This window comes from Panthera pardus, unplaced genomic scaffold (genome assembly GCF_024362965.1).
Source record: "Panthera pardus isolate Hobbes unplaced genomic scaffold, ASM2436296v1 HiC_scaffold_21, whole genome shotgun sequence".
NCBI classification, from domain to species: domain Eukaryota; kingdom Metazoa; phylum Chordata; class Mammalia; order Carnivora; family Felidae; genus Panthera; species Panthera pardus.
In genome coordinates, this window is record NW_026526777.1 from 9,487,240 (window position 1) to 9,512,856 (window position 25,617).

At 44.0% G+C, this 25,617-nt stretch overlaps 1 long non-coding RNA gene across 1 annotated transcript; it reads left to right on the forward strand.

The window, feature by feature from the left end:
- LOC128778817 (uncharacterized) lies at nucleotides 1-24,471 on the forward strand. Its single transcript, XR_008424539.1, has 3 exons — nucleotides 1-147; nucleotides 22,685-22,821; nucleotides 24,384-24,471. It is a non-coding gene; the product is annotated as an uncharacterized LOC128778817 (long non-coding RNA).
- The last annotated feature ends 1,146 nt before the right edge of the window (nucleotides 24,472-25,617 follow it).

Sequence of the window (25,617 nt, forward strand, 5' to 3'; positions counted from 1 at the left end):
CACACCCAGCATGGAGCCCAAAACGGGGCTCAAACTCACGAAGCTGAGATCAACACCTGAGCTGAGATCAAGAGTCAGATGTTTAACTAACTGTATCACCCAGACCCCCCATTGTGTACAGCTATCCTAAGGAGGGACAAACAGGAGGTAGGACATGGACAGCTAAGATTTTATGTACAGATCTAGTGATGTGAGGACATAGTAAATGAGGGAATGCCACCATTAAAATATTTATTTATTTATTTGTTTGTTTGTTTATTTATTTATTTACTTATTGGTGACAAAAAGGTGATTTTTTTTTAAAGCATGGGGACACGGACCCGCGGGCAGGAAGAGCAGCCCTGGGACCATGAGGAGAGATTGGTTTTGCGCTGCCTGCCTCAAGTATTTGCCAATGGGCTGCAGGTTATAAGGAAATTTAATTTTATCTGCTATTTCCTCCTGCCTTTGTTTCCCACATCATTCCCCCCTGGACAATTTTGACCCTTAAAATAAATCTTTAAGGTTGTTGAGGATGGATGGTCTTCTCTTCTGTAACTTCTTCCTGCTAGATAGAGGTGTAGAGATGTTCTTATCTATAAGTCAACATTGGTTAGTCGGGGAAGGTATAGGGGAATTACGAAAGGCAAAGATGGCCAGTTCAGGGGAAACAGCATATATGAGCCTTCTTGAGTAGAAGGGATCATCTGTCTTCTGGAAGTTATGGCCATGAAGGAGTCTTGGCACCAGGCAAGGGAGACACCAGAAAAGACAACAAAATAAAGGTTAATATTATGAGAAAGAGAAGCCTAAATAAAAAACCTTTGGTAAGTTTCCTCCAGTCCTTTATTGTGATTTGAAAAGAAACTTGAGGTCTTCCACTGGTTCACAGGAATAAAGAGTGTCAGCCTGCATGCTAGATTCCTGTGAGGAAGGTACAGGTGTAATTCTCAATATGCGTTGCGAGTCCATGAGGAATGGCCTTCTAATTTTACGGCAATGAGAGTACATAATATGATCCATCAGGGGCCCTTCCATTTTGGAGTTAAATCCCCTGCTGTATTATTTTTGAAAGAGAGAGAGAGAGAGAGAGAGAGAGAGAGAGAGAGAGAGAGAGAGAGAGAGAGAGAATATGAGTGGGGGAGGGACAGAGAGAGAGGGAGACACAGAATCTGAAGCAGGCTCCAGGCTCCCAGCTCTCAACACAGAGCCCGACGTGGGACTCAAACTCACAAACCACGAGATCGTGACCTATGCTGAAGTTGGACACTTAAGCAACTGAGCCACCCAGGCACCCCGGAAATGCCAACATTTCAATCCGGAAAGATCTCTGAGTATCTCAGATATAGAACCTTGATGAGAACACTAAAGCATGGGTATAGCCATGGGGAGGCTTGGGGTGAAGCGACTACAAAGAGGGGTCCTGGATGAGCTCAGATATTTAAAAGCCTTACATAAAGGATAGAAAGGTTGCCAAATAACCAGAAAATCACAAGAGAAGTACAAATGTAAAAAAATCGTATCAGACTAGGTAGAGCCCAGGATAAGATGCAGCTTTCAGAAATTGTTCCTGACAAGATAAATGAATGAATGAATGGATGAATGAATGAAGCTATCTCTGAGTCAGGAAGCTGAAACAAGAGCTGAAATCCTTGGCCAGGGCTTGGAGCAGATAGGATAAGGTTAATGGATGACGGAGAAAACAGTTGGTTTTACTTCTGTCTTCTCTATCAAGCAGAATGACCTTAAAGCTGCAAAGGGTAGAACAAACATGATTAAGAGGGAATTGAAATCTAAGAGAGGTGAAATGACAGGGCACAGCAGCTCTACATGAGTTCAAACCCACACGAATTACTTCCAAGGGACCTGGAAGAAAGTGCAGATGTGACCATAGGAATGCTGCCCTGAACCCTGAAGCATCATGGAGGGTGAGGGGCCACACAGCTGTGGGCTTCCCTCTCTTCCCCAAAGGGAAAGGGTAGGGTCCCAAGACTTAATATTGACACTTGGCAAGATCCCAGAGCACACCACAAAGTTGAAATAGACTTAGTGAAGAAACAGTGTCCCTGTGGAGCTGGGGAAAGTTCATTGAAACAGGACAAGGTAAGTCGAAGTAACCACATTACCTCTCTTTGTGATGGGGACTGGACTGGTGGATGAGAAGAGCACATGGTCAAAGAGGCTGGTGCTGTTCCTCGGAATGCACCTGTGAATGAGAAGAAGCAGTGGGGTCTGAAGGATGCCTTCAGGAGGAAGCAGGTTGAATGCCTGTTTCCAAAATGTGTTGGTGAAGGGACTGATAGTGCAGGGGTCTCTGAGTAGGCTCTGAACATAGTGAGATAGAACACAAAAGAGTCAGTAGATGGGAACTAAAATATCACCCTTATTACTGATAAAGTCTAAGTTGAGGACTTATGTTGTTGTGAGAGCCAGTTAAACTCCTCAACTGGACAGATATGTCCACTCAGCCATAGGCAGCATGGACGAGAGCCAGCCTCCTGGAAAGCAGACAGAAGTCCTGCTCTCCATAGGCGACTCCCTCCCAACAGAGATAAAAAGGGTAGCTGAGATGAGAATGTCCAGTTTTTCCTCCTGAGTGCAGGAACCAGATTAAATCACTGCTTTCTCCTGGGGAGGAACAGTGAGAGGTGGGAAATGGTAGGCGTATGACAGCCACATCTGGACAGAAAGAACAGGAACTCAAAGACGTGTCTCCCTCCCCCCTCACCCCCCCACTGATGTCATTCTTTAATTCTGTACCAGTCTCACTGTGACTTTCATTTACTTGTCTTCCTCCTTCACCAACTATATCCCTCAATCACTTCCTGGCACATGGAGTGTCTTCTATTAAATATGGAATGGGATGATGTTTTTTGGAATATGAACTGATTTATTTTTCATTCTTGCTGGATCTTGTTTGTTTCTAGTTCCTACTTTCCTCAAGGGCCTCCATCCATTAAAGCAATGGTAGTCATTGTTTCTAGAGAAAGATAAACATGGCCTAGACAAAAGGATCACTGCTCAGTTTTATTTCAAAATAGCATTTTGTGGAGAAATAGAGTTGAAGTCCATGGCAGAGATAGTAGTCTGCAAACTGATTTGTAAGAGCCAGGCTGACAAAGTCTGTTGGCATCCAGAGAAATAAACGTGGCCTATTTTTATTCAGTTTATTTATTTTATTTATTCAGTTTGCAAATTGGATAACTTGGATTTGAATTGTTCCTTAACTCAGAGTATCTGGGATCCTAGGCCGCCTGGGGTTAGTTTAGTTGTATGGACCACTTTGCCAAGATGGATGTGGAGGGTTATGTACTCATATAATTCAACTGAAGGGAGGTGGGGTAAGCTAATGAGAAAATTCCCTTTGCTTCAGTATCATGTCCAGTTAATGGTGGAAGCTTCATGAGCCAGGTCCACGTTGGAAGCTCTCTTGGTATGACCTTGGGCACCCTGGTTAACTGCTGGGAGTTGAATGCTCCACTATGGCTCTCTTGACTAGTCCAGCCTGCCCACATCAGTAGCTGTGGTCACCATATAAATTCAGCCCCACACTGCAGCTCAGGGAGCCCTCCAGATGTTGACTTGTTGGCATCCTTTTCAAACGTTCTCATGTAGAGAGGGTCCCCTGGGTCACTCACCCTCTTGGCTGGCTGGCTGGCTTTTCTTGGTTAGCCTCATGGGATCTGACAACTTTACATAAGCCTGTCACTTTAGTTCAGGCCAGAAGCCCTCATAGAATTGGCCCAGAACCCAGCAGGTATCCTTGGACACTATTAGCCAGGCCACTAGAGCAATGTGAGCCAGTCTTTTTGAAAGCTCTGGTTTCTGCCTTTCTGGGAGGGAAGTCAGATGATTTATAGGATTGTCACGAAGAGTAAGTAAGGTTTTATAAAGTGCCCAGCACTGTGTTCGGTATATAGTGGGTGCTATGAATGTTGGTTTCCATATTTTCATAGTGCATTCCAAGGGGCTGTCTCAGTGAGAAGAAAGAGGATGGCTTTTCTTATTTAAAATTCATAATTTCAAGAGAATCAGAGAGCAGAGAGAACTGGTGTGGGAAAGGGGCCAGAGAAGCAGGGCACTTTCTCTTTGCCTCTGCTGAGATGTATCTCATAATAGCTACTTGGCCCACTGATACTTAGTCACTTAATTCGTAGTCACCTCCATTAGTCACTGCTCCTGGGCTAATTCTTATCACAGTTATGATTTCTTGCTTTATTTTAAGACTCAATCTTACAGCCATTGGAAAACCCAAGTTGAACCCAGAAAAGCCAAGTGAGCAAAACCCACAGGAGAGATGAAGCCTTAGGATCAGATGGACTTATCAATGGAATGCTTTGAAAGTAGACAGCATTATATTGGGTAGGGGATGAATTGGGACATCAAAGGAAGGTAGACCAAAGAATCCAGCAGGACAAACACCTTGGTTGGATGCCTGAAAGTGAAGGACCTGTGGAAGAGACACAGGCAAACCTATTCATCCCAGTGCCACTCTTCAAGGCAGATCCACATGGTAGGGCTGCAAAATGACACTAAAGGATGTCAGAGGGCTTCTGGAAAACTTGAAGAATAGAGTGATGCTGGCTCTATGGGCGTGAGACCTGCACAGTCTACTCTCAGAAGGATCAGACTCTTGGCTATGCGCTGCTGTCACCATCTTGGAATTTGTAATGATTTTATCCTTGAACTTGTGTTTTGTAAGAAAGCCTGATGGCATGATGGAGCATGTATGGGAGAAGAGGAGACATTCCAGGCAGCACATGTGCAAGTGTAGGCCACGCCTTCAAACATGGCAAGCAGTGGGCAACATACACGCTGAGCAGTTCGTCTGAGCATCTCATGTGCATGTCTGGAGGCAGTCCAGGACACTGAGGCCAGACTGGCAATCAAGATTGTCACAGCCACAATGGTAGTGGTATGACAGTGGGAGATGGGAGGAGCTCTCCATTGGCCAGGGCTGGAGCCTGCAGTGGGAGCCTGTCCCTGTGGTCTCTGCACAGATATTAACACTGAGCACCTGGACAGGAACTGCAGGCTCAGGTAGTAAATTTTGTAAGCAAATTATTACAGAATAAAAGCGTACACATGGGCATGGCAATAAAATGTACAAGAGAGCTATTACAATTCTTCAAAGACTTAAAAACCTCGGGTTTGAAAACTGCTGCAGCATCGCAAAGTAAACATTGACATGCTTAGAAATAGAAATTAGGGGAGCCTGGGTGGCTCAGTTGATTATGTGTCCCGACTTTGGCTCAGGTCATAACCTCATGGCCCGTGAGTTCAAGCCCCGTATTGGGCTCTGTGCCGACAGCTCAGAGCCTGGAGCCTGCTTCAGATTCTGTGTCTTCCTTCTCTCTGCCCCTCTCCCTCTCGCACTCTGTTTCTCTCTCTCTCAAAAATAAATAAACATTAAAAAAATGAAGAAATAGAAATTAAATTTGAAGATGATCACATTCAATAGAGAAGAACCATATTTTCATATGATGCTTTGGATGAGCCAATTATTAATGAAGAAGACAATTTAGAAATTATTTTTTCCTCATAATTGAATATCCAGCCATATAATGCATATGCAGACATTTTGAATAATATACAAATCTTGATGCTACTTTTAGCTTCTTATACATCTTCCATAAGTTACAAGAAATGTCAGAGGAAACATTAAAATGCCATTGTATAAATTTATATTTAAAATTAAATTCAGACTTACACAAAACTGAATTATATGAAGAATTAAATCTTCTTAGAAAAATTATTTTTGTGAGAATCATCAGCTCTAGATGGGCTAAAATTTAAAATTTGAAATAATCTATCAGAAATGTATCACAATGTTGTCACAGCTTATAAAATACTCTTAACAGTTCCAGTAACTGTAACATCGTCAAAAAGATTCTTCTCAAGATAAAAAATTACCAAAAGGTATTTGAAATCCTGCATTTGCTAAGAGAGACTATTCAGAATAATCCTCCCTAAGGCAAAAATGAAGTTGCTGAAAGTATAAATTTTGATATAACCTAGTAAATGAATCTCCAGTAAAGCAAGCCAGAAAAATCTCCACCAACATATTACATTAATAGTATTTATTAATTTATATTTATTATAATTATTTAATATTTATTACATTTATATTTAACTTATATTTGTTAATAAATAATGAGGTATTATTTAATGTGTTATGTAAAATTATGATGCCAAAAATATTACAGTTTTGCAATTTATAAATTTATGTTGTTATTCACATATCACTCTCATGCCTCTTATGGTTTAGAAGTAATACAATGTTTTTAAAGGAAAAAGCTTTATATTTTAGTACCTTTAATTGCGCTCACCCCTGCTTTTTGAATAAGGGCATTTTTATTTTTCCCTGGCCAGACAAATTATGTAAATAGCCCTGTGCTCAGGGCTACTTCTCAGCTAACCTTAGGTTTCATTGTAGAAAATGATCACTTTTCTTGTCTGCTTTGGTAAAAGCCTCAAGTACATTATTATGAAAGAGAAAGCACTGGAGATTACGTAGGCAACAGGTGGCCTCCTCTGAGGCAAAGACCAAGAGCCAAGCAGTCAAGAGCCGACTCATTCACTGCTGACTTGACAGTCTCATTGTGGGGCCTGGCACAGCTCAACAAATATTTGTCAGATGGAGGCTTTGTGAATACCATCGTAAGAATGGGAGGCTGAGTTTCAGCGTGTGTAAGCACAATATTCAAGGTCACAGAACAATGGAGATGGAGGTGTAGTGGGGAGGGGGGGGGGGCTGACCAAAATAGGATGAAAACTAAGGTATCCTGACTTGTTCACGTGTGGGATTTTCAAGCTTGTTCCTCAGAACACTCATTCTGGGGATGTTAATGGGGGCAGTCATAAAATTAGAGTATAATGGCAGAGCAGGTTTGGGAAATGCCACATTAAACAGAAGATTTCATTTTGTTTTGTTAAACTACAGTGTTATCTGCATTGTTAACATGCTGATGTGTGTTGTGACTCTCTGAGAAAACAATATGCTATGTAGTCTTTCCTCAAGTTGATGATCATGGGACCTTTATTTGGTCATCACTGTTCCTTAGACACAGCCTGGGAAATGGTCATCTGGTACCTTCCTTTTTGGTTTCTAGTGGGTGGGGTTTCCAGCAAAAGACTAAAAATGTGATGGCGAAATCCTTTAGCAGCTAAACTCTGGGACCCAAGCTGGAGTGCAAGGTCAGCTCTTGATCCTTCCTTCCTTCCTTCCTTCCTTCCTTCCTTCCTTCCTTCCCTCCTTCCTTCCCTCCTTCCTTTCTTTCTTTCTTTCTTTCTTTCTTTCTTTCTTTCTTTCTTTCTTTCTTCTTTTAATGTTTATTTATTTATTTTGAGAGAGAGAGAGAGCAAGAGTGTGAGTGGGGGAGGGGCAAAGAGAGAGAGGGAGAGAGAGAATCCCAAGCAGGCTCTGCACTATCAGCCTGGAGCCCTACGCAGGGCTCGAACTCATGAACCATGAGACCATAACCTGAACTGAAATCAAGAGCTTAACCAACTAACCACTCAGGCACCCCAGCTCTTGATTCTTTTTTTTTTTTAATATATGAAATTTATTGTCTAATTGGTTTCCATACAACACCCAGTGCTCATCCCAAAACATGCCCTCTTCAATGCCCGTCACCTACCCTTCCCTCCCTCCCATCCCCCCATCAACCCTCAGTTTGTTCTCAGTTTTTAAGAGTCTCTTAGGTTTTGGCTCTCTCCCACTCTAACCTCATTTTTTTTCCTTCCCCTCCCCCTGGGTTTCTGTTAAGTTTCCCAGGATCCATGTAAGAGTGAAAACATATGGTATCTGTCTTTCTCTGTGTGGCTTATTTCACTTAGCATCACACTCTCCAGTTCCATCCACGTTGCTACAAAAGGCCATATTTCATTCTTTCTCATTGCCACGTAGTACTCCATTGTGTATATAAACCACAATTTCTTTATCCATTCATCAGTTGATGGACATTTAGGCTTTTTCCACAATTTGGCTATTGTTGAGAGTGCTGCTATAAACATTGGGGTACAAGTGCCCCTATGCATCAGTACTCCTGTATCCCTTGGGTAAATTCCTAGCAGTGCTATTGCTGGGTCATAGGGTAGGTCTATTTTTAATTTTTTGAGGAACCTCCACACTGTTTTCCAGAGTGGCTGCACCAGGTCTTGATTCTTGAGCCAGGCAACATGGTGCCAGGGAATGAGCTTGGATACAGAGCCTGAGCGCCCGATGCCTCTCCTCTCCTTAGCTATGGTGATATTGGATAAGTTACCTCATCTCGCTGAGCTCTGAAATGGCAACAATAAAACCCATATCCTGGGTTATGGGAAGCTTAAATGCAATAATGTATGTGACATGGTGGATTAGAAGGCCTGGCACATAATAGCTGTTCAGTAAGTACTGGATCTCAAATTTCTGCAGCCAGCCTATTTTCACTGGTAAGTGTTCTGCAAATACTTCCAGTTGAAATCTTTCCAGATGAAATACTTCCAGAATCAGATGAAATCTTTCAAGTAGACCCAACTGGAGAATGGGTACAAATTGGTATAAATCAGGAGATGGGAGAGAGTCTGAGTGCAAGGACATTTTCCATGAGCTCAACCTCTGTTTCCAACTGTCTACTTGGCAGTTCCATATTGATTTCTAATAGGCATCTCAAAACAGATCTCTTGATTCTTTGCCCTCAAAGCTGATGCCTCCTCCAATAATTCCCATTTCCTAAGATGGCTCCAGTATCCACCTAGTTGCTTAGGTCCCCAGTCCAGGAGCCATCCTTGACTTCTCTCCTTCCATCACTCCCCATACACAGCCAGCAAGCTTTGTCAGCTCAACCTCAAATCTGTCTATTTACCACTATCTCCAGCACTATCTCCTATTTCAAGCCATCGTTACACCTGACCTGATATAGCAAATGATGTCAATGCCCACTCTTCTCCCTCAGACTTGGTATCCAGTGCCTGAAGGATGCCCTCCTCCAATCTTGAAAGGCCACTCTGCCCAGCTGCTGTAGGCTGGAAATGCTAAGGGGTTAATACCCACTGCCCCTAACAGCAATCTCAATTTGAGAGGTGGGGCATAAATACCCCAGCTCCCTTGCCTTTTAGGTTGGACTATGCTGAGGTGTACGGTGTGTTTTAAAGCATATCTGAAGTTTCTTTGCAGGATTAAACTTCAGCCACCCACTGGTAATGACTAATAATATGTCCTTTGTGGCCTGCCTCCCCTTTTCTTGTCATTTCCCCACAGCCCTACCACAGTGCTTCTTCTGGGGGAACCCAAACTAAGACTGTGTTGTATTGAAATATTTTCTGGTCTCCTACAAATCCTTCTCTGCATATTAACCAGACTGAAGCTCTAAAAATACAAAGTGGATCACATCTTCTCTTCTTGTAGGTCTTTGTTCACTTCCCACTGCTATCGCTCAACATGATACTGATTCTGGTCCCAACTCATACCATTCTTTTTCTCTTTCATTTCACTCCAGCCACACAATGTTGTGTTTATATCTTGAACTCAAAACACGCTTCTGCCTAAGGCCATTTTGCACTTGTTCCTTCTGCCTAGAAAATTGATTCCAAAACTTCAGTGGCCAAGCTCCCTTTTAAAAGTCCACTCCCAGTCCAAATATCATCTTCTCTGAGAAGTCACTCTAAAGAAACCATACCTTCCCTCCATTACAACTGTTTGCAGTTATCTTGATATCTGTGTATTTGCTTCCCCTTCTATAAGGCCCCTGCTGTTAGGACAAGAACCTTACGTGTCTTGTTCTTATCTTCAGCACCTAGGACAGGGCTTAGCACCTGACATGGGCTTTGATATATATTTATTGAATGCATATATGTACAGGGTCCTGGGTGGCTCAGTCGGTTAAGCATCTGACTTCAGCCCAGGTCATGATCTCCCTGGTTCATGAGTTTGAGCTCTGCATCGGGCTCTGTGCTGACAGCTCAGAGCCTGGAGTCTGCTTCGGATACTGTGTCTCCTTCCGTCTCTGCCCCTGCCCCTTACACACTCTCTGTCTCAAAAATAAAAACAAACATCAAAAAAAATTTAAAAAATGCATACATGTACAATATAATATCTCGTTTGTCCTTAATTATGTCAAGCGATGGCCCATCTGTTAATAATTATCATTTGTATTAATTATTATAATTATTTTACTTAAAACCTATTTAATAATTAGAAATAAAACAAATGATCACTAATAAGGAACAGACTCCTTCACCCAACAATTATAGAGTGTCAGAGATGTGCCAGGCATTGAAGATGTCAGATGAATAAGATAGTCTCTAGTGTTTCATGGAAAAACTTGTGACGTGATTGAGAATAAAAAACTGGAAAAGCAGACATTGTCTTATGTCTAATCGCAAAAACAGCAACAGCAACAACTTCCCTCGGAGGATGATTTTCAGTTTTCGCCAGAATATTCACTTCCCTGTCGTGGTCAGTCCTCATGGCAGTGCTAAAGGCAGCCCCATTCTTCAGGCAAGGAGACTAAAGTTCAAAGGGGTGGAGAGCCTTGCAAGAGCTTATACAGCTCCTAGGAGACAGCAGTGGGACAGAGACTGGATTTAGGGATTCCAGAAGCTGAGCTCTTTCAACTGCCTACCACTGCATCTCCTGTTCATGCAGAGCCAGGGCACAGAGCAGATGTCTCTTCGTGCTCATTGATGTGTGGAAGGCTGCTTACAAACACCCTAGGGAGCATCCTTGACATGGGAGCCCCTTGGATGGCTTGACCAACAGATATGCCACCTGCTGCTGCTGCTGCTGCTGATTGTCCAGAATTACCTGGTCACTGGGAGAGGTGGTTAGATTCTTTTTTAAAAAGTTGATTTATTTTGAGCACCTGGGTGGCTCAGTTGGTTAAGTGACCGACTTCGGCTCAGGTCATGATCTCGCGGTTCGTGAGTTCAAGCCCCCCGTCGGCTCTGTGCTGACGGCTCAGAGCCTGGAGCCTGCTTCGGATTCTGTGTCTCCCTCTCTCTCTGCCCCTCTGCTGCTCATGCTCTGTGTCTCTCTGTCTCTCAATAAACGTTAAAAAGAATTTTTTTAAGTTGATTTATTTATTTTGAGAGAGAGAGAAAGAGTGAGTCAGGGAAGGACAGAGAGGGAGGGAGAGAGAGAGAATCCCAAGCAGGCTCTTGGCTGTCAGTGCAGAGCCTGGCGTGGGGCTCAAACCCACGAACCAGGAGACCATGACCTGAGCCGAAGTCGGATGCTTAACTGACTGAGCCACCCAGGTGCCCTGCAGCTGGCTCCTTGTAAAGCAAATTTACTATTGGTAATGCATATTTGGTGTAGGTGCACACCTGCTAGATAGATAAGTTATGTTCTTATGTATCATTAGTTGAACTCATTAATGAATTACATTCGTAAAATAAATAATATGTGTAATTCGATAATGTGCATTAGTGCCCGTGCAGTAAGCCAATCTTAAAGTAATAACTATTAAGAGGACCAGAGGGTTGAAAGCATATATTTGCTCTATTTGAAGACAGAGAATTAATAGATTTCTTCTTTTTTGTAAATAGTAGATTGATCTTTGCTTTACAAAGTTAAATCTGTGGTGTAGCATTTGCCTTTCTACCTATTGCTTAAACAAAGCCCTGCCACATGTTTGTCTGGGCCGGGAATGTAGTACTTTTTTGTGAATCAAGTAACATACACTGCAAGGCAGGGATAAAGGGAAGAGAGTGTTGAGAAGAATGTATCAGGGAAGAACTCAGGAGGGATCAGAAAGGGCCATTTGGTTGCTGATATGAAGGTGTGGGAATTTAAGTCTTCTTTGGGAAGTGGGATGCCACAGTGGAAAGTCAGTGCACTGTCCAGAAAGGAGCCTTAGACTGGAGAGTTACGTGCTTCTCTGGTCCACTGATCATTTCATCTAGAGGGGGAACAAACTCTCAACAGGCCCTACAGGCCACCTGGTCTCTTTCCACTATCACAAACCTCACCCCAAAGAGAAGAAGACCCAGGACTCATTTGGTAATCCAAGGATGACGTCTTGCTTTCATTAAGTGTGTTATAAAATATTTACCAGCAATACACAATCAAAGGGTCATTGAACTCACAGAACTGTATGCATTCCTACTCTTTAGAGCCCTGAGAGGTGTAGGGATTTTCCCAGAGCCCCACAGAGCCAAGCATTGACTCGATGTCTACCTATCTCCTGTCCACCTCCTTCTCTCACTTCACTCTTTCTCTTGATTTGCAACCCTTATCTGTCCTCAGCTGTCCTCATGGAGCATGGATTTTGGCCCACGTAGTCCCGGGGAAGCCAGAGGAAATCCCCCCCCCCCTCAGTTTTCTGGTATCTGCTATGCCTGGATGTGCTAAAGCAGGGAAATAATTGCAGCCTCCCCCGCAGAACACCACACAGAGCAAGTGGAGAGTGTTACATGATGTGTTCTTGGGGGTATTCTACCCATCCCAGGCATTCCATTTATACTGCCAGGTGATGAGCTCTTCTTGCTTCTGTCCATAAGCCTTAATTATTCAAAGGGGGCTCTGTGTCAATACTTGGGGACAAAGTGATTTACTGCTACAAAAACTTAGAAACGGGAGAAACAAGAATGCCCTCTGAAAAGCTGAACAGTGGAATAACCATGTTATTATGCACACACACCACACCCCTCCTTCCTCCCGTGCCTCCTTCTTCAGCCTCATCTGCCACCCACCTTCCCAGTGCTTTGAATCCCAGCCTCAACAGACGTCCTTCTTTTTGTAAAAAAAATAAATTTTTTTAATGTCTATTTACTTTTGAGAGAAAGAGAGAGAGAGATAGAGTGTGAGTGGGGGAGGGGCAGAGAGAGAGGGAAACAGAATCTGAAGCAGGCTCCAGGCTCTGAGCTGTCTGTACAAAGCCCGATGTGGGGCTGGGACTCACAAACTACAAGATCATGACCTGAGCTGGAGTCAGACTCTTAACTGACTGAGCCACCCAGGCACCCCAGCAAACGTCTTTCCACTTGCTTTCCCTATCTGGGACATGCTCCTCCTTCTGCCTGAGGTACTTCCCTTCCTTCCTTTTCCTCCTTTCCTTGACCCCTTCTCTTGGCTGGATCCCACACCCCTTGGGGTGGACACTGTAAGTCTCCACCCAGGTCCCCTTTTTGGTCACAGCACTCACCGCCCCCCCCCCCCCCCACCGATGCTGGAAATGGTAATGGGTGCTGAAACTCTCACTGAGACTTGCTCTGAGCCACACGGAACCCCTCCCCAAGGTCATGCCCCTTCCCAAGGGCATCACACAGCCAGTGGCCAGCTGGTTTGGGGATTCAAAGTCTCAACCCCATTGCCTCAATTTGGGCCTGCTCAGCAAGGCTGTCTCAGCTACTGAGTCCCCATAATGTCTGTGGGGGCCTTGGCTGCAGTCTTACTGCTGCCCAGTTTCTCCCTCTCCCAACCCTGGCTTCCTCAGTTTCTCATACATGCATCTCCCGCGAGAACTCTCCACTCAATTCTGTACACACCAGTCTATCTTAGTCTGCTTCCCTGAAACCCAAGCTAAGACGGTTGGTGTCAGGTGTGGTTTGGGAAGAAGATACTAAAATGCCATCCTGGAGCTCCCACTAACCAGTCATCTGGCAATGAGGACCTCAACACTGGTGGCGGGAGGAGGAAGGAGGGCCCCAGGTATGTGCAGCAGTTCAATTGCCAAGACTAGGATAGGATACTATTGGCCCATGCAGTATCTGGGGCACTAGAGAGGTTTGAGAGAAATAGTGACTAGAAGGACTATGGATTGGTGGCAGTCACTGAATGTCATTGTGTACATGAAGAGAGATGATGGAGGGCTCAGAGTGGGGTTAATCACCAATTCTAGGCAAAATGTGAGAGCCATAGGCATCCTCGGCAGCATTTAAGAAGATCCTATTCTCTGAAGAGGGACCAGGAAGAATGGAGAATCAAGCTCAGGGCTCAGTTGCAGGAGGAACAGATCTTCAGAGAAAGATGGATTCTAGCCCTAGAGGGTCTTTAGTGCCAAAGTCAGGGCACTAATAGGAAATTGGACACTGAGACTCAAGATGGGGGAATTTGAGTAGATGCAGTAGGGAACTGAACTTGAACTTACAGATTCCCCTAGAGCCACAGTAGTGGCCCTCTCCCTTGTTGGGTGGATGCTGATCAGGCTTCTGTTGAGGCAGGTGTCTTACAAGATGATGTTTGTGTTCCTCAGAACCTACCTCTGGCTCCTCTCCTGGCAACCAGACCAATCGCAAGGGCCAAATCCCAGCACAACTTGACAGAGGAAATGCTGGGCCCACTAGGGAGGAGAGGGACTGACTATATACTAAAGTTACTGCAGGATCTAACAGGTAAGGTAGGAGCTGAAGGACTGCACTTGGGGCTGAACCCCAAGGTGCTGGATTGAGGGGATCAGAACATAAGGTTGGGGAAAGGGGTGTTTATTTAGATACAGGAGCACTCTGAAGGGACTTGTAATTTCAGAGCTCCCTATAGGATCAACTGAAGCCCAGCTTCTCTCTCTGTGCCCAATGATACCATTGTCACTACCTTACAGATCCTTCAACCTTCTCTAGGTGATTCTCCGATCAACTTTCTGATATAGCTCTCCATTCCAGAGTCTGTTCCAGCTTCTTTCCCGTGTGCCTCCAGTCTATTCTGTACTTCCTTCATTATAACACTTGTCGCGCCTGCTCACTCTTCTGCCCCTCGTGCCTATCATATTGCCTTGAACTCTGGCGCATAGTAGTTGCTCAGTTAGTGATTGTTGAGTGAATGGTGCCATGCATATGACTTGGAGAGACAGAATGCCTCTCAGGACAGTGTAAGACCCAATGGAAATAAGGACCATATCTAAAGAAAGAAAGAGGCTGGGTAGCCTCAGAATAATAATGAGAGGAAGTCTTAGAACAGCTCCTATCTGTTCTACAAGAGAAGGTGCCTCAGCCATGGAATTTTGCTTATTCTGATCCCATTAAGTAACGTGGAGATGTAAGAAAGGGTTGCAGCCATTGCATTTATAGAATTTCTGGTTAGAAGGGTAAGACCTTGCTATGGAAGTAGGTGCCCCAGAGGCAGCCTTAACCTGTTGCCATTGCACATTTGATCTATCTACCACCCTCCTCTGCTTTCAGGCTTAACAAATAACTCCAGCTGTGGTGTGGTTTCCCACACAGTCACATAGGTCATGGGGACTGGGGTATTCAAGTCTATGGAGCAGCTATAATTCCTCTTATAAGTGAATGAATTTATATTCTGATTTTATACATTGGTCCTATGTAATGTGAGTCTGTTCTCATTGCACTGGCAAACCGTATTTCTGGCCCTGGAAGGTCCAGGGCCAGAGCCTGATTGTGGGTGAACTCTCTTAAGTAATGATATATCTCCACCCCCGTATCCATGTTGACTATGGGAATCCTGTTACCCTGACACCCTGACCTCACCATATACTGAGAATCTATTCTCTATTTTGGTATTTCCATGAAGAGTAGGGCAGGATCTGGCTGGTCAACTTCTTTTTTTCCTCTAATAATATTAGCTGGTGTTGGGCTCTTAGTCATTATTTAATGAAAACCAGATAACCTAAATGACCCTACGGTATGTTGGGTCCCTTGGAATGAGGGAGTTCCTGCATCAGGACAACTGGCAAGGAGGCCTCTGGGGCCTATGGGCTGAAGTGGGTCCTCTGCAGGATTTCACATGGGATCTGGGATGCTTATTGCTTTGAGGTACCCTGGGAAGGCAACTGGGGTCTACAGGAGGGCTCTGAGCCTCAACTTCAAAAACACTTGTTAGAACCAAATTTGTTTCTTATGGCTTGGAATAAAACCATTTGTATACTTAAAAAAATCCTTCATATCTATTATGTATGTAGGATTTCCTCCATTTTACTTCAGGAGAAACTGAAGCTTAAGATTACCATCACCATAATCATTTCCAAAAAGTGTTTGGTAGCAACGAACTGTTTTCTACTCTGACTATATGGAAACTTTCACATTGTAATCCCCACTCTAGCAGATGGATGGTAGCAGCCTAGACATATTGACTCAATCAATGTATAGATGTCATACTTCATAGATTTTAAGATGTACATTTTTTTCATATTCATCATCTCTGAAATTGGGATAAGTCTTATAATCGATGTTGTGTCATAGTTTAAACTGGAAACAATTTTTTTTCATAGTATTACATAAAATCATGGTGTCCTATAATTGATGATGTCTTAGATTAAATGAAATATGGGAGTAAAATGTTACCCAGCATTCTTGGTTGAGGAAAAGCAAGGGATTGCAATGTTTTTTTTTTTCTTCTCATTTTTTGTCCTTCATACATTAAATATTTTGTCCTATGGGGAGGAAGATAATTGTCTGAAAGGAAGGAACACCTCCCAAAATAAAACTAAGAGGAAGACAAGCACTGTTCCAGAATGAAGGGTGCTGAACCTCTTTAAAAAAAAATTTTTTTTTAGTGTTTATTTATTTTTGAGAGAGACAGAGAGACAGAGACAGAGCGTGAGTGGGGGAGGGGCAAAGAGAGACACACATGTAGAATCCGAAGCAGGCTCCAGGCTCTGAGCTGTCAGCACAGAGCCTGACGTGGGGCTCGAACCCACGAACTGTGAGATCACGACTTGAGCCAAAGTTGGACACCTAACTTAGGCGCCCCAGGTGCCGGACTTCTTGCTAACACTGCACCATCCTAGAATGCCAATTCTGTGTTTACCTGGGTCTCCCTCTCTGGGTATAGCCTGGACCTTTTTTTTTTTTTTTTTTAATCCCTTCTTTCACTCATAAAACCTTACCTGTCCTCTTTGCTTCAGAGAATTAACCAATGTGAGAAACAGCTCCATGAGAATACTCCATAGTGGTTACTGCCAATAACTCCATGCTTTATCCTTTTCCATTCCTTCCCCTGAATCATGTGCATTTTAATGGTGGCTTACAGGAGTCATACTGTGTCAATCCAGGAGAGCAACTTTCAGGGTGGCAGTTGTAGGCATCAGTGACAAGCTGGTAGAAGCCAGGTTTTAAGTTATAGCTTCCCTAAAATCACACCATTTATTAGGGGAGCTCAATTTTTGTACTGCTTTGTGGTTTACAAATCATACGTTGGCAAACATTTTATTAGAGGCTTACAAAACCTTGTGAAATGGGCGAGGCAGACTTTACCACTGCTTTTCAGATGAAGAAGAAGACCAGAGATGAAGTGGTTTGGTCAGTGACACTCAGTTGGCTAATAGAGGAAATAGGACCCAGGTACTCTTAGTCCAGAGCCATTGTTTCTCTTTCTAGGAAAGAGACCCCTTCCTACAGCTGCTTCCCTTACCTATGAATAGATAGGCTTCAAAGAAAGCCAGATTGTTTAGAGCCTGGTAGGGTATGTCAGAGGTGTGTGTCTTCATCCCAAGAGCCCTGGGAAGTCATTGAAAGATTTAAGGTGGCAGAATAAGATGAACAGATTATTGTTTAATTGTTAAAGAGCCATCTGGGTGCAGTGGGGAGAATGGATTGTAGGAAGGCTGGAGTGGCAACGATTTAGAGGCAGTAGTTCAGGCAAGGGACCATGGTGCCCGGTCTAGGTACATGACAATGAAGGGGAGATGGGTAGAGGGAATTCTGGGAAGATGGTGGCTGGAGCAAGTATCCTACTGCCTTTCTGTTCTAGCTCCAATCCAACTACCAGATGGAAGTGTTGAGTTCTGGCAATAATGTTCAGACTTCTGGGCAGGTCAGGAGCCTGGAGAGAGTGGAAAAGCCATGGGGCAAAAAGCAAAGTTATTACAGAGAGCTTGATCTGTGGAGATTCACTGCCCACAGTGCCAGCCCCATGTGAGTTCAAGAGCACCCGGGGGGCATACCTGCTCCCAAGTAGCCAAGGTGGCACTGAAGCACAGACTGGGTCCTTCCGCCCCTGAGAGCTGTGGTCTTTATAGCTGAGGAGATGGATGGCATGGGTGCTTCTTCCAGAGCTTTCAGCAGGTGAGAGACAACCTGTCACCTGGGTGAGAGGCTGCTGTGCTTTCCAGTGCTTCCAAGTTCATTACCATCCTTTTTGTAAGTTTATTTATTTGTTTTGAGAGAGACAGAGATAGTGCAAGTGGGGGAGGAGCAGAGAGAGAGAGAGAGAGAGAGAGAGAGAGAGGGAGAGAGAGAATATCAAGCAGGCTCCACACTGCCAGTGCAGAACCCGACATGGGGCTTGAACTCAAGAAACCATGAGATCATGACCTGAGCCAAAACCAAGAGTCGGACACTTAACCAACTGAGCCACCTAGGTGCCCCTCATTGCCATCCTTGATAGGCAATGACCTGGGTTCCAAGACAGAACAAACCAAGAGCTCACAGAGGAAAATGAAACAAGTCCACATTTGGATCCACAACATCCTCACAGAACAATAGTAAGTAAAACACTGAGAGAGGCAACTCCTTTGGAATAAAACTGCTAGAGGAGATAGACATCGATCTTAATTTAAAAATAATAGCAAAGGGGCACCTGGGTGGCTCAATTGGTTAAGGGTCCGGCTTCAGCTCAGGTCATGATCTCATGGCTGGTGAGTTTGAGCCGCGTGTCAGGCTCTGCCTGGAGCCTACTTCAGATTCTGTGTCTCCCTCTCTTCTCTCTCTGCCCCACCCCCACTTGCACTCTGTGTGTGTCTCTCTCTCTCAAAAATAAATAAACATAAAAAAAATAGTAACAAGCACTTAAGGAGAGTCATACAACATTAAAAAAAAAAGACCTCCTAGAGCCAGAAAAAAAGGAAGAACAAAAACAAAAAACGGCTATGATTTTTTGAATTTAAGATTTAAGGAGGGGATGATCACTGTTGAAAACAATATTAATGACCTAGAGGTTCAAATGGAAGAAATATCTTAGCACAAGATCAAAACAATGAAGAGACAGAAATCATGAGGGGAAAATGAGATTTGGGGAAAATGAAATTGAGATTTGGAGTAGATACAGGAGGCTTAACATGGGAATGATAGGGGTCTGGAGGAGGTGAACCAGGCATAGTTTGGCGATTGGTGCCAGCAGGAGTGGATGGAGAGGAGCTGTCAAGGATGTCCCTCTCCTTGGCTTCTGGTTGAGTCGGTTGGGTGGACAGCAGGGCTAGTACTTGAAATTGGCTGTCCAGGAGGTAAAGTGGGCTGTGGAAAAAACAGGCAGGTGGGGGAATGATGGGTTCCGTCGAAAAGTATTGAGTGTGAAAAGCGTATGGACACAGAAGTGGAGACGTTGAGTGGCTGTTGGATACGCATTCCAGAGACATCTGGGTTGGAGACAGAGTTGGAAACCTCCAACGTATCATGGCAGGTGAAATGGAGGGCAGAGATGGGTGTGCCTTGAGTGAGAGTGACAGGCGGCTGTGCCTTCTTTCTCTTCTTTCCCTTTCCTTTGTACTCCCCACTCTAGAGCCGCACTGTGCCTGCTTTCCATGTCCTTTCTTATTACGTGACATGGGACTTGGTGGGGAAGGGGTGGGGAAAAGGGAAAGAAAGAAGAAGAAAACAGAGAGAACAGCGTGAGGAGGAGTCATGGGAGGGGTGCCTTGAAATGGAGAAGCAGTGTCAAATCTGCGTAAAGAGTCACCCATTTCGGTCACCGGAGCAGAGGGGTGATCTGCCAGAATGCAGTCTATGGATGGGAGTGGCTTCATAGTGACGTTCCATGGACGTAAAGAGAAAGAATTAACATTTACAGAGCAATTACTATGTAAGGGGCACTGGATATGTTCTTTAATATTCACTCTCCTATTTAATTTCCTCTGATAACCTTATATCTAAGGGAAATGAAGCTCAGGGAGGTCCAGAAACTTCCCCGAGATCAAAGAGTTGGTAGGAGAAGCAGCTGAATCTGTGTAACTCCAAAGCTCTTGCTTTTCCCATGGACCAGAAAACATCCATAGCCGAGAGACCCTGGCAGCCAGAAGATTCAGATTCTGACCCACACGACTTTACTTGTATTTTCACTGCGCCTTTATTATCTCAGGACTTTCGAAGATTTACCTTCTCTCTTCTCCCAGAGTTGAGTACACACTGCTGGCCCGACCTTTCAATCTGGGCTGCTCTCTGGTTCTACTGGCCAGCTCAGACAGATGGAAGAAAATGAGCCCTCATTCTTTCTGGGAGTTGAATGGCTGCTTTGTTGTAAATACCTAGAAAATCAATCCTCGGTGAGTTAAACTATGTCATCAGCTATCAGCCAGATTCTAAATCATTGATAAAATGGGGAACCTCCAATTCATTGATCAAAATCTTGAGGTTTTATCAATCGAAATAAAAGAAAAGCAGTAACCTTTGGGATAATATCAGCAGTTACCCACTTTGAGAGAAGAAGTTCTTGCTTCCAACTTGGAAAGTGCCTGATATTCTCAGGATTGACATAAGTGACATTTCTTCTAACTTCCTTCATCATCCAGAAAAGCAACATTAACAGGGTTTTTTGTAAGCACACCGTATCAGGTGCTGGTGAGTTCGTGGGGTAGCAGGTTAACCCAAAGTGCCAGATTTCTTGGGATTATCCAGATTTAAAATACTCACTTACGTGGTCCTCATCAATGCACCGAAATCTGCCAGAAATTTTATCCTGACTTTTAGTTTGGAGGCTCAGGTTATTATCTTTATAGGTTTCCTTAAGGACTTGGCAATCATCTTAGGGTGACTGAAGCAGCATAATATGCACTAAGCGATTCTATTAAATTCAGCAAACATTAAAAGGAATGATATTTAGCCATGTTTGTGTTAGGCACTAAAGTTAGAGATAAAAACAAAACAAAACAAAACCATGTGGTAGCCTTTTGTTTACTATGCAATAGTGGGCAAACAGGTAAGGAAATAGAACAAGAGCTTCCAAGTAGAGATATGAGACTGAGGGGCACCTGGGTGGCTCGGTCATCCGACTTCAGCTCAGGTCATGATCTCACGGTTCATGACTTTGAGCCCCACATCAGGCTCTCTGCTGTCAGTGCAGAGCCAGCTTCGGATCCTCAGTCCCTCTCTCTCTGCATCTTCATTGCTTGCACTCTCTTTCTCTCTCAAAAATAAGTAAACATTAAAAAAAAAAGATAGGAGACTGAATATGTAGCTTTATCTTCTCTCCCACAAGACCCCTTAAAATAATATTAAATCACAAAAAAAGTTATAATCTCTCTGCAATTATGAGAAAGAGAGATTTCAACACTTTCTGGAAGATGGAAAAAAGGTGGAAAGGTGGTACCTGGTGAAGTAGAGGCAAGGAGAGGCTACAAGGAAGGAGAAAACTTATGGGGGGGGCGCGGGGTGTGGGGCTGGAAAGGGAGGAAGTAATTGCAACTACCCACGGAAAGTCAACCTCTCCCTTACTCCCTACACGGAACGCCCAGCATCAAGGCTCATATTCCCTCAACTCAGGCAAACAAACAAACACATGAAAACAAACAATGGGAATGACTGTTAAAGACATTAAAAGAACTGCATGGCAGATCCCTATAGGAAGTTTGATATCTGACTGATAGAGTCCCACAAAAAGAAAGCAGATAAAACTGAGGAGAGATAATTGACCAAGAAATAATAGAAACAAATTCCTGGAGTCAACGAGTAACATTTCTGTATTGAAAGAACCTGCCACACTTCCAATGCAGTCGACGCAAAGTGACTGAAATCTGGACTTGGCACCATGAAACCCAAAACTGAAGGAGCTCCTAAAAGCTCCTAAAAGAGGAGAGAAGCAAACAAAAGCAGAAGGTCCACAAGGAAACAAGAGACGGCCTGGCATCTCCTCATCAGCGACCTCGGATGTTGGCGGTCCATGGAGACATGTCTTCAACGTTCTGAGGGAAAAGGAATTTTAAACCTAAAGTCCTATACCTCGACAAACTAACAGTCAAACATGTTTTGACTTGTAAGAGCTGTGAAGCAATATCTCCTATGCATGAGTTCTGAGGCAGTGGCTTGGGAGGGCACTGCATCTAGGAATGCAGGGCTACGCTAAGACAGTGAAGAAGGGGGATTCAGGAAATGGTGGGTCCAGCCCTGGAGAGTGCCAGAGTCCCTTCAGCAGGCCCGGGGTCTGGCTCATGAGATTGGACCCAGGGAGGGAAAAGTTGCAACTGTATGGTATGATTATATGGTGTGGTATCTTTCCTAATATAGTGGTGGTTTTAGTTGAATCCTAGAAGTTCTAATATGCAGTGTGTGTGTGTGTGTGTGTGTGTGTATATATATATATATATATATATATATATATATATATATATATATATATATATATTTTACTGTTACTTAAACTGTATCCTAATTTTTATTGTGATTTCCTCGTTGGTTATTTAGATGGCGTAGTTCTTTCTAAACATATGGAGACTTCCTGGAATCTTTCTGTTATTGATGTCTGGCTTAATTGCATTATGGTTAAAGACACTCAGTTTGATTTCTGTCCTTTGAAATGTGTTGAGACTTGGTTTATGGCTCAGCATATGGTTAATTTTTGTAAGTGTTCTGAGCGTGCCTGAAAAGAATGTGTAATGTGCAGTTGTTGGGTGCAGGGTTCTAAATATGTCAATTCGGTTTGGTTTGTTAAACATGTTGTTCAGCGTTTCCATATCCTTGCTGATTTTTGCTTACTTGTTCTATCAATTTCTGAGAGAGGTGTATTTAAATCTCTGCCTGCGTTTAGAGATTTGTTCATTCTTTTAGCAATTCAGTTAGCTTTTGCTTCATGTATTCCGTCCTCCCTTTCATACGCTTTGCTCTCACGTGCTCTATGCAGGACCCCAGGATAAGGGAGCCGACAAGAGCTTCGAGCAGACTCCACATGTAGTGTGGAGCCCGACTCTGTATCACGACCCTGGGATCATCACCTGAGCCGAAATCAAGAATCAGACGCTCAACCTACTGAGCCACCAGGTACCCCTCTCCCCTCACTTGGTGTGGGTCTGACTGTGACCTCCAAGCTGGGCCAGCTGAATCGGCCCCTCTCACTGGGGGAAAGGCAGATGGTGTTTGTCCCAACATTTGTCTTCCTGTAACTCAGATCCTCTACTTTGAAAAGATCCTTCTTAAACCATTTAAATGGAATTAATTTTAACATAAGAGATTTACTCTTTTTCTGTTTTTTCTTTTTTCTTTTTTGCTCATAAGAAGGCTGAGAAGCCTGGAAAGATGAATGGAAATGTTCTGAAAGTAAATGAAAGTCTCATTGTGTGAGCACCCAGAGTTTGCAACGTTCTGCATAACAAAGCTATCTGCCTTCCCTTGTAAAGGGTGTCTGGTGCCTGGAATTTTCTGGTCCAGGGACTAATATTTCTCGAAAAGAGAGAGAATCTCAAGCACTAAGAGTGCAGAGCCTGAACTCACGGAACTGTGAGATCATGACCTGAGCCAAAATCAAGAGTCAGATGCGTAACTGGCTGACTCTTTTGAGTCAAAAGAGATTTCTGACTAAGGTGAATCTCGTTGCTGTCATTGGTGTTATTAACTTGGGTGAGGTTCGTGGTAATTTTCAATTGGGGGGCAGATCTTGAAGGAAGGGGCATACTCTTTGGAGCCCAAATGAAATCAATGGAAAACAAACCACATCCACCAGCAATCTTAGTAAGGACTAATGAAAACCGAGGGTCATCTCTGGCTCAATGATCCTATTTTCTCTCTGGTCCTAACCTGATTTTATTATTGAATGTTCTGGAGCCCTCCTCACTTATTTAAGTATTATGACCCTTTACTTATTGGCTTCAAGCTATAATTATGGTCTCCTCCCCTTAATGAAACGAGAGGTTTTAACTGAATTAGCCTATCAACAGCCCCTGCTGAAGCCTGACAGATCTCTTTTTGGACGGCATGCACTTGATAACAGTAATACCAGGGCCCTTTCCCTCTCCCACACTCACTTTCCTGTGCTGGGTGAGTGATAAGAAAGCCTTTATGACATTCTCAGTCAGAATGGAATTAGTGCCATTTATGGGTCTGCCTTCTAGAGACTCATACTGGATCTAACAGTCTTGGGAAATTGTTTGTATGGACATAGCCAAAGGAATCAGCCTACTGAGTCAGTGGGTCTAGGGGGTTTGATCTGGAGACCGGCAGGAGGGAGGGAGCTGAGCAGAACCTTCTTGGGGTTCCCATGGGAGTGGTATGTAAGTGGCTACTACACTATACAGTTGGTGGGGCTCAAAGTCCTTTTGTGATGGGAAGGTCCTGAAGTGGCCACCCATCAGGAGTCAGTTTCCTAACAGGGCTGGAGGAAGTGGATGGTTTTTCAAACCTTGGGCTCGGAGTGGTGGCATTGAAATGCACTGGGTGACTGGGCCACCAGTGGGTTCTGAGGGTGGGCATGGCAAAAGTGAGGGTTAGAGCTGGAAAGCCCTAGCAGGGAGGTGCTGTCCAGGCAAATATTAAGCAGCTGGAGGGTGGTGGGAGGGCTTGTTGAGTCTGCCATGTGGCCTTCTCCTGCCCAAACTCCCCTTCTACAGATGTCAGTGTTTTGGAAGCGTTCACAGAAACAGAGGGAACCTGCATTCCAGCTATCAATGACACTGAGGACGTGTCCTTCTGTTGAATCAAGGTAGCCATCTTTCTTTTTTGGGTACATTCTCTCTTCCAGACTTTCTGCTAAAGGCTTGATATGCATCATCATGTTTTATAATTATTACAATCCTTTTGGGCTAATTACCATTTGCAAATAAGGAAATTGAGGCTCCGTCTGGTTAAATAACTTGACCACTGTCACATAGCTCATTTCCACTTGACACAGAAGAAAAGGCCCGTTATTCATTTATTCATTCCACAAATTTCTCCTTGAGATACTTACTGTGTGCAAGATAGAAATTGCCAAAATCTCACCACCTGGTTTCTGTCAGACTTAGCTTCATTTCTTTCTAATTTGTTCAGCCAGCCTAAGAGCTCCTAGACAGACAGGTATTAACGTTATTTTGAAAAGCCTCCAGGGAAGAAAGTTTCTTATGTTCTCTTGGTAACTGAAGTTTCCCAGAACTTCCAAGGACTTCTTAAGGCTAACCTAAGACCCTCTCGCAACAACCGAAGCCAACTCCTTATGAGGAGATGGGGCACAACCACAGCCGAAGGGAAGTCTTTGAGAACAACCTGTCCTAGGAGGAAGGTAGACACAGTGAGATGGGGCCACAGGGTCAAAGAATATTAGTGCTCTCTGGGACCTTAGAGGCTAAAGATTCTAATTTCCTATTTTACAGGAAAGAAAATGAACCTAGGGAGAATGAACGATTTCTCCAGATTACTGAGCTATTTAATGGCTGAGCTAGAACCAGAGTCTGAGGCTGCTTGTTTCCGGGGGGATAGGACATTGTGATTGAAAGCTGAAGGTTTGGGGGTGCCCGGGGGGCTCAGTCGGTTAAGCGGTCCTACTCTTGTTTCGGGTCAGGTCAAGATCGCATGAGATCAAGATTCATGAGATCAAGCCCTGTGTCGGGCTTTGTGCTGACAGCACAGAGCCTGCTTGGGATTCTCTCGCTCTCCCCCTCTCTCTCTGCCCTTCCCCCCACTCATGCCCACTCTCTCTCAAAATAAATAAATAAACATTAAAAAGTAAAAAGAAAGCTGAAATTGGGAAGCGGGCTGGTTGCTTGCATTCCCTAGCTGTAGGACTAAGGCAGATTTTGCAGTCTTATATACTTGGGGCCTCGGTCTTGTCATCTGTAAAATGGAGTTGATATGTACCTCCTGGAGGTA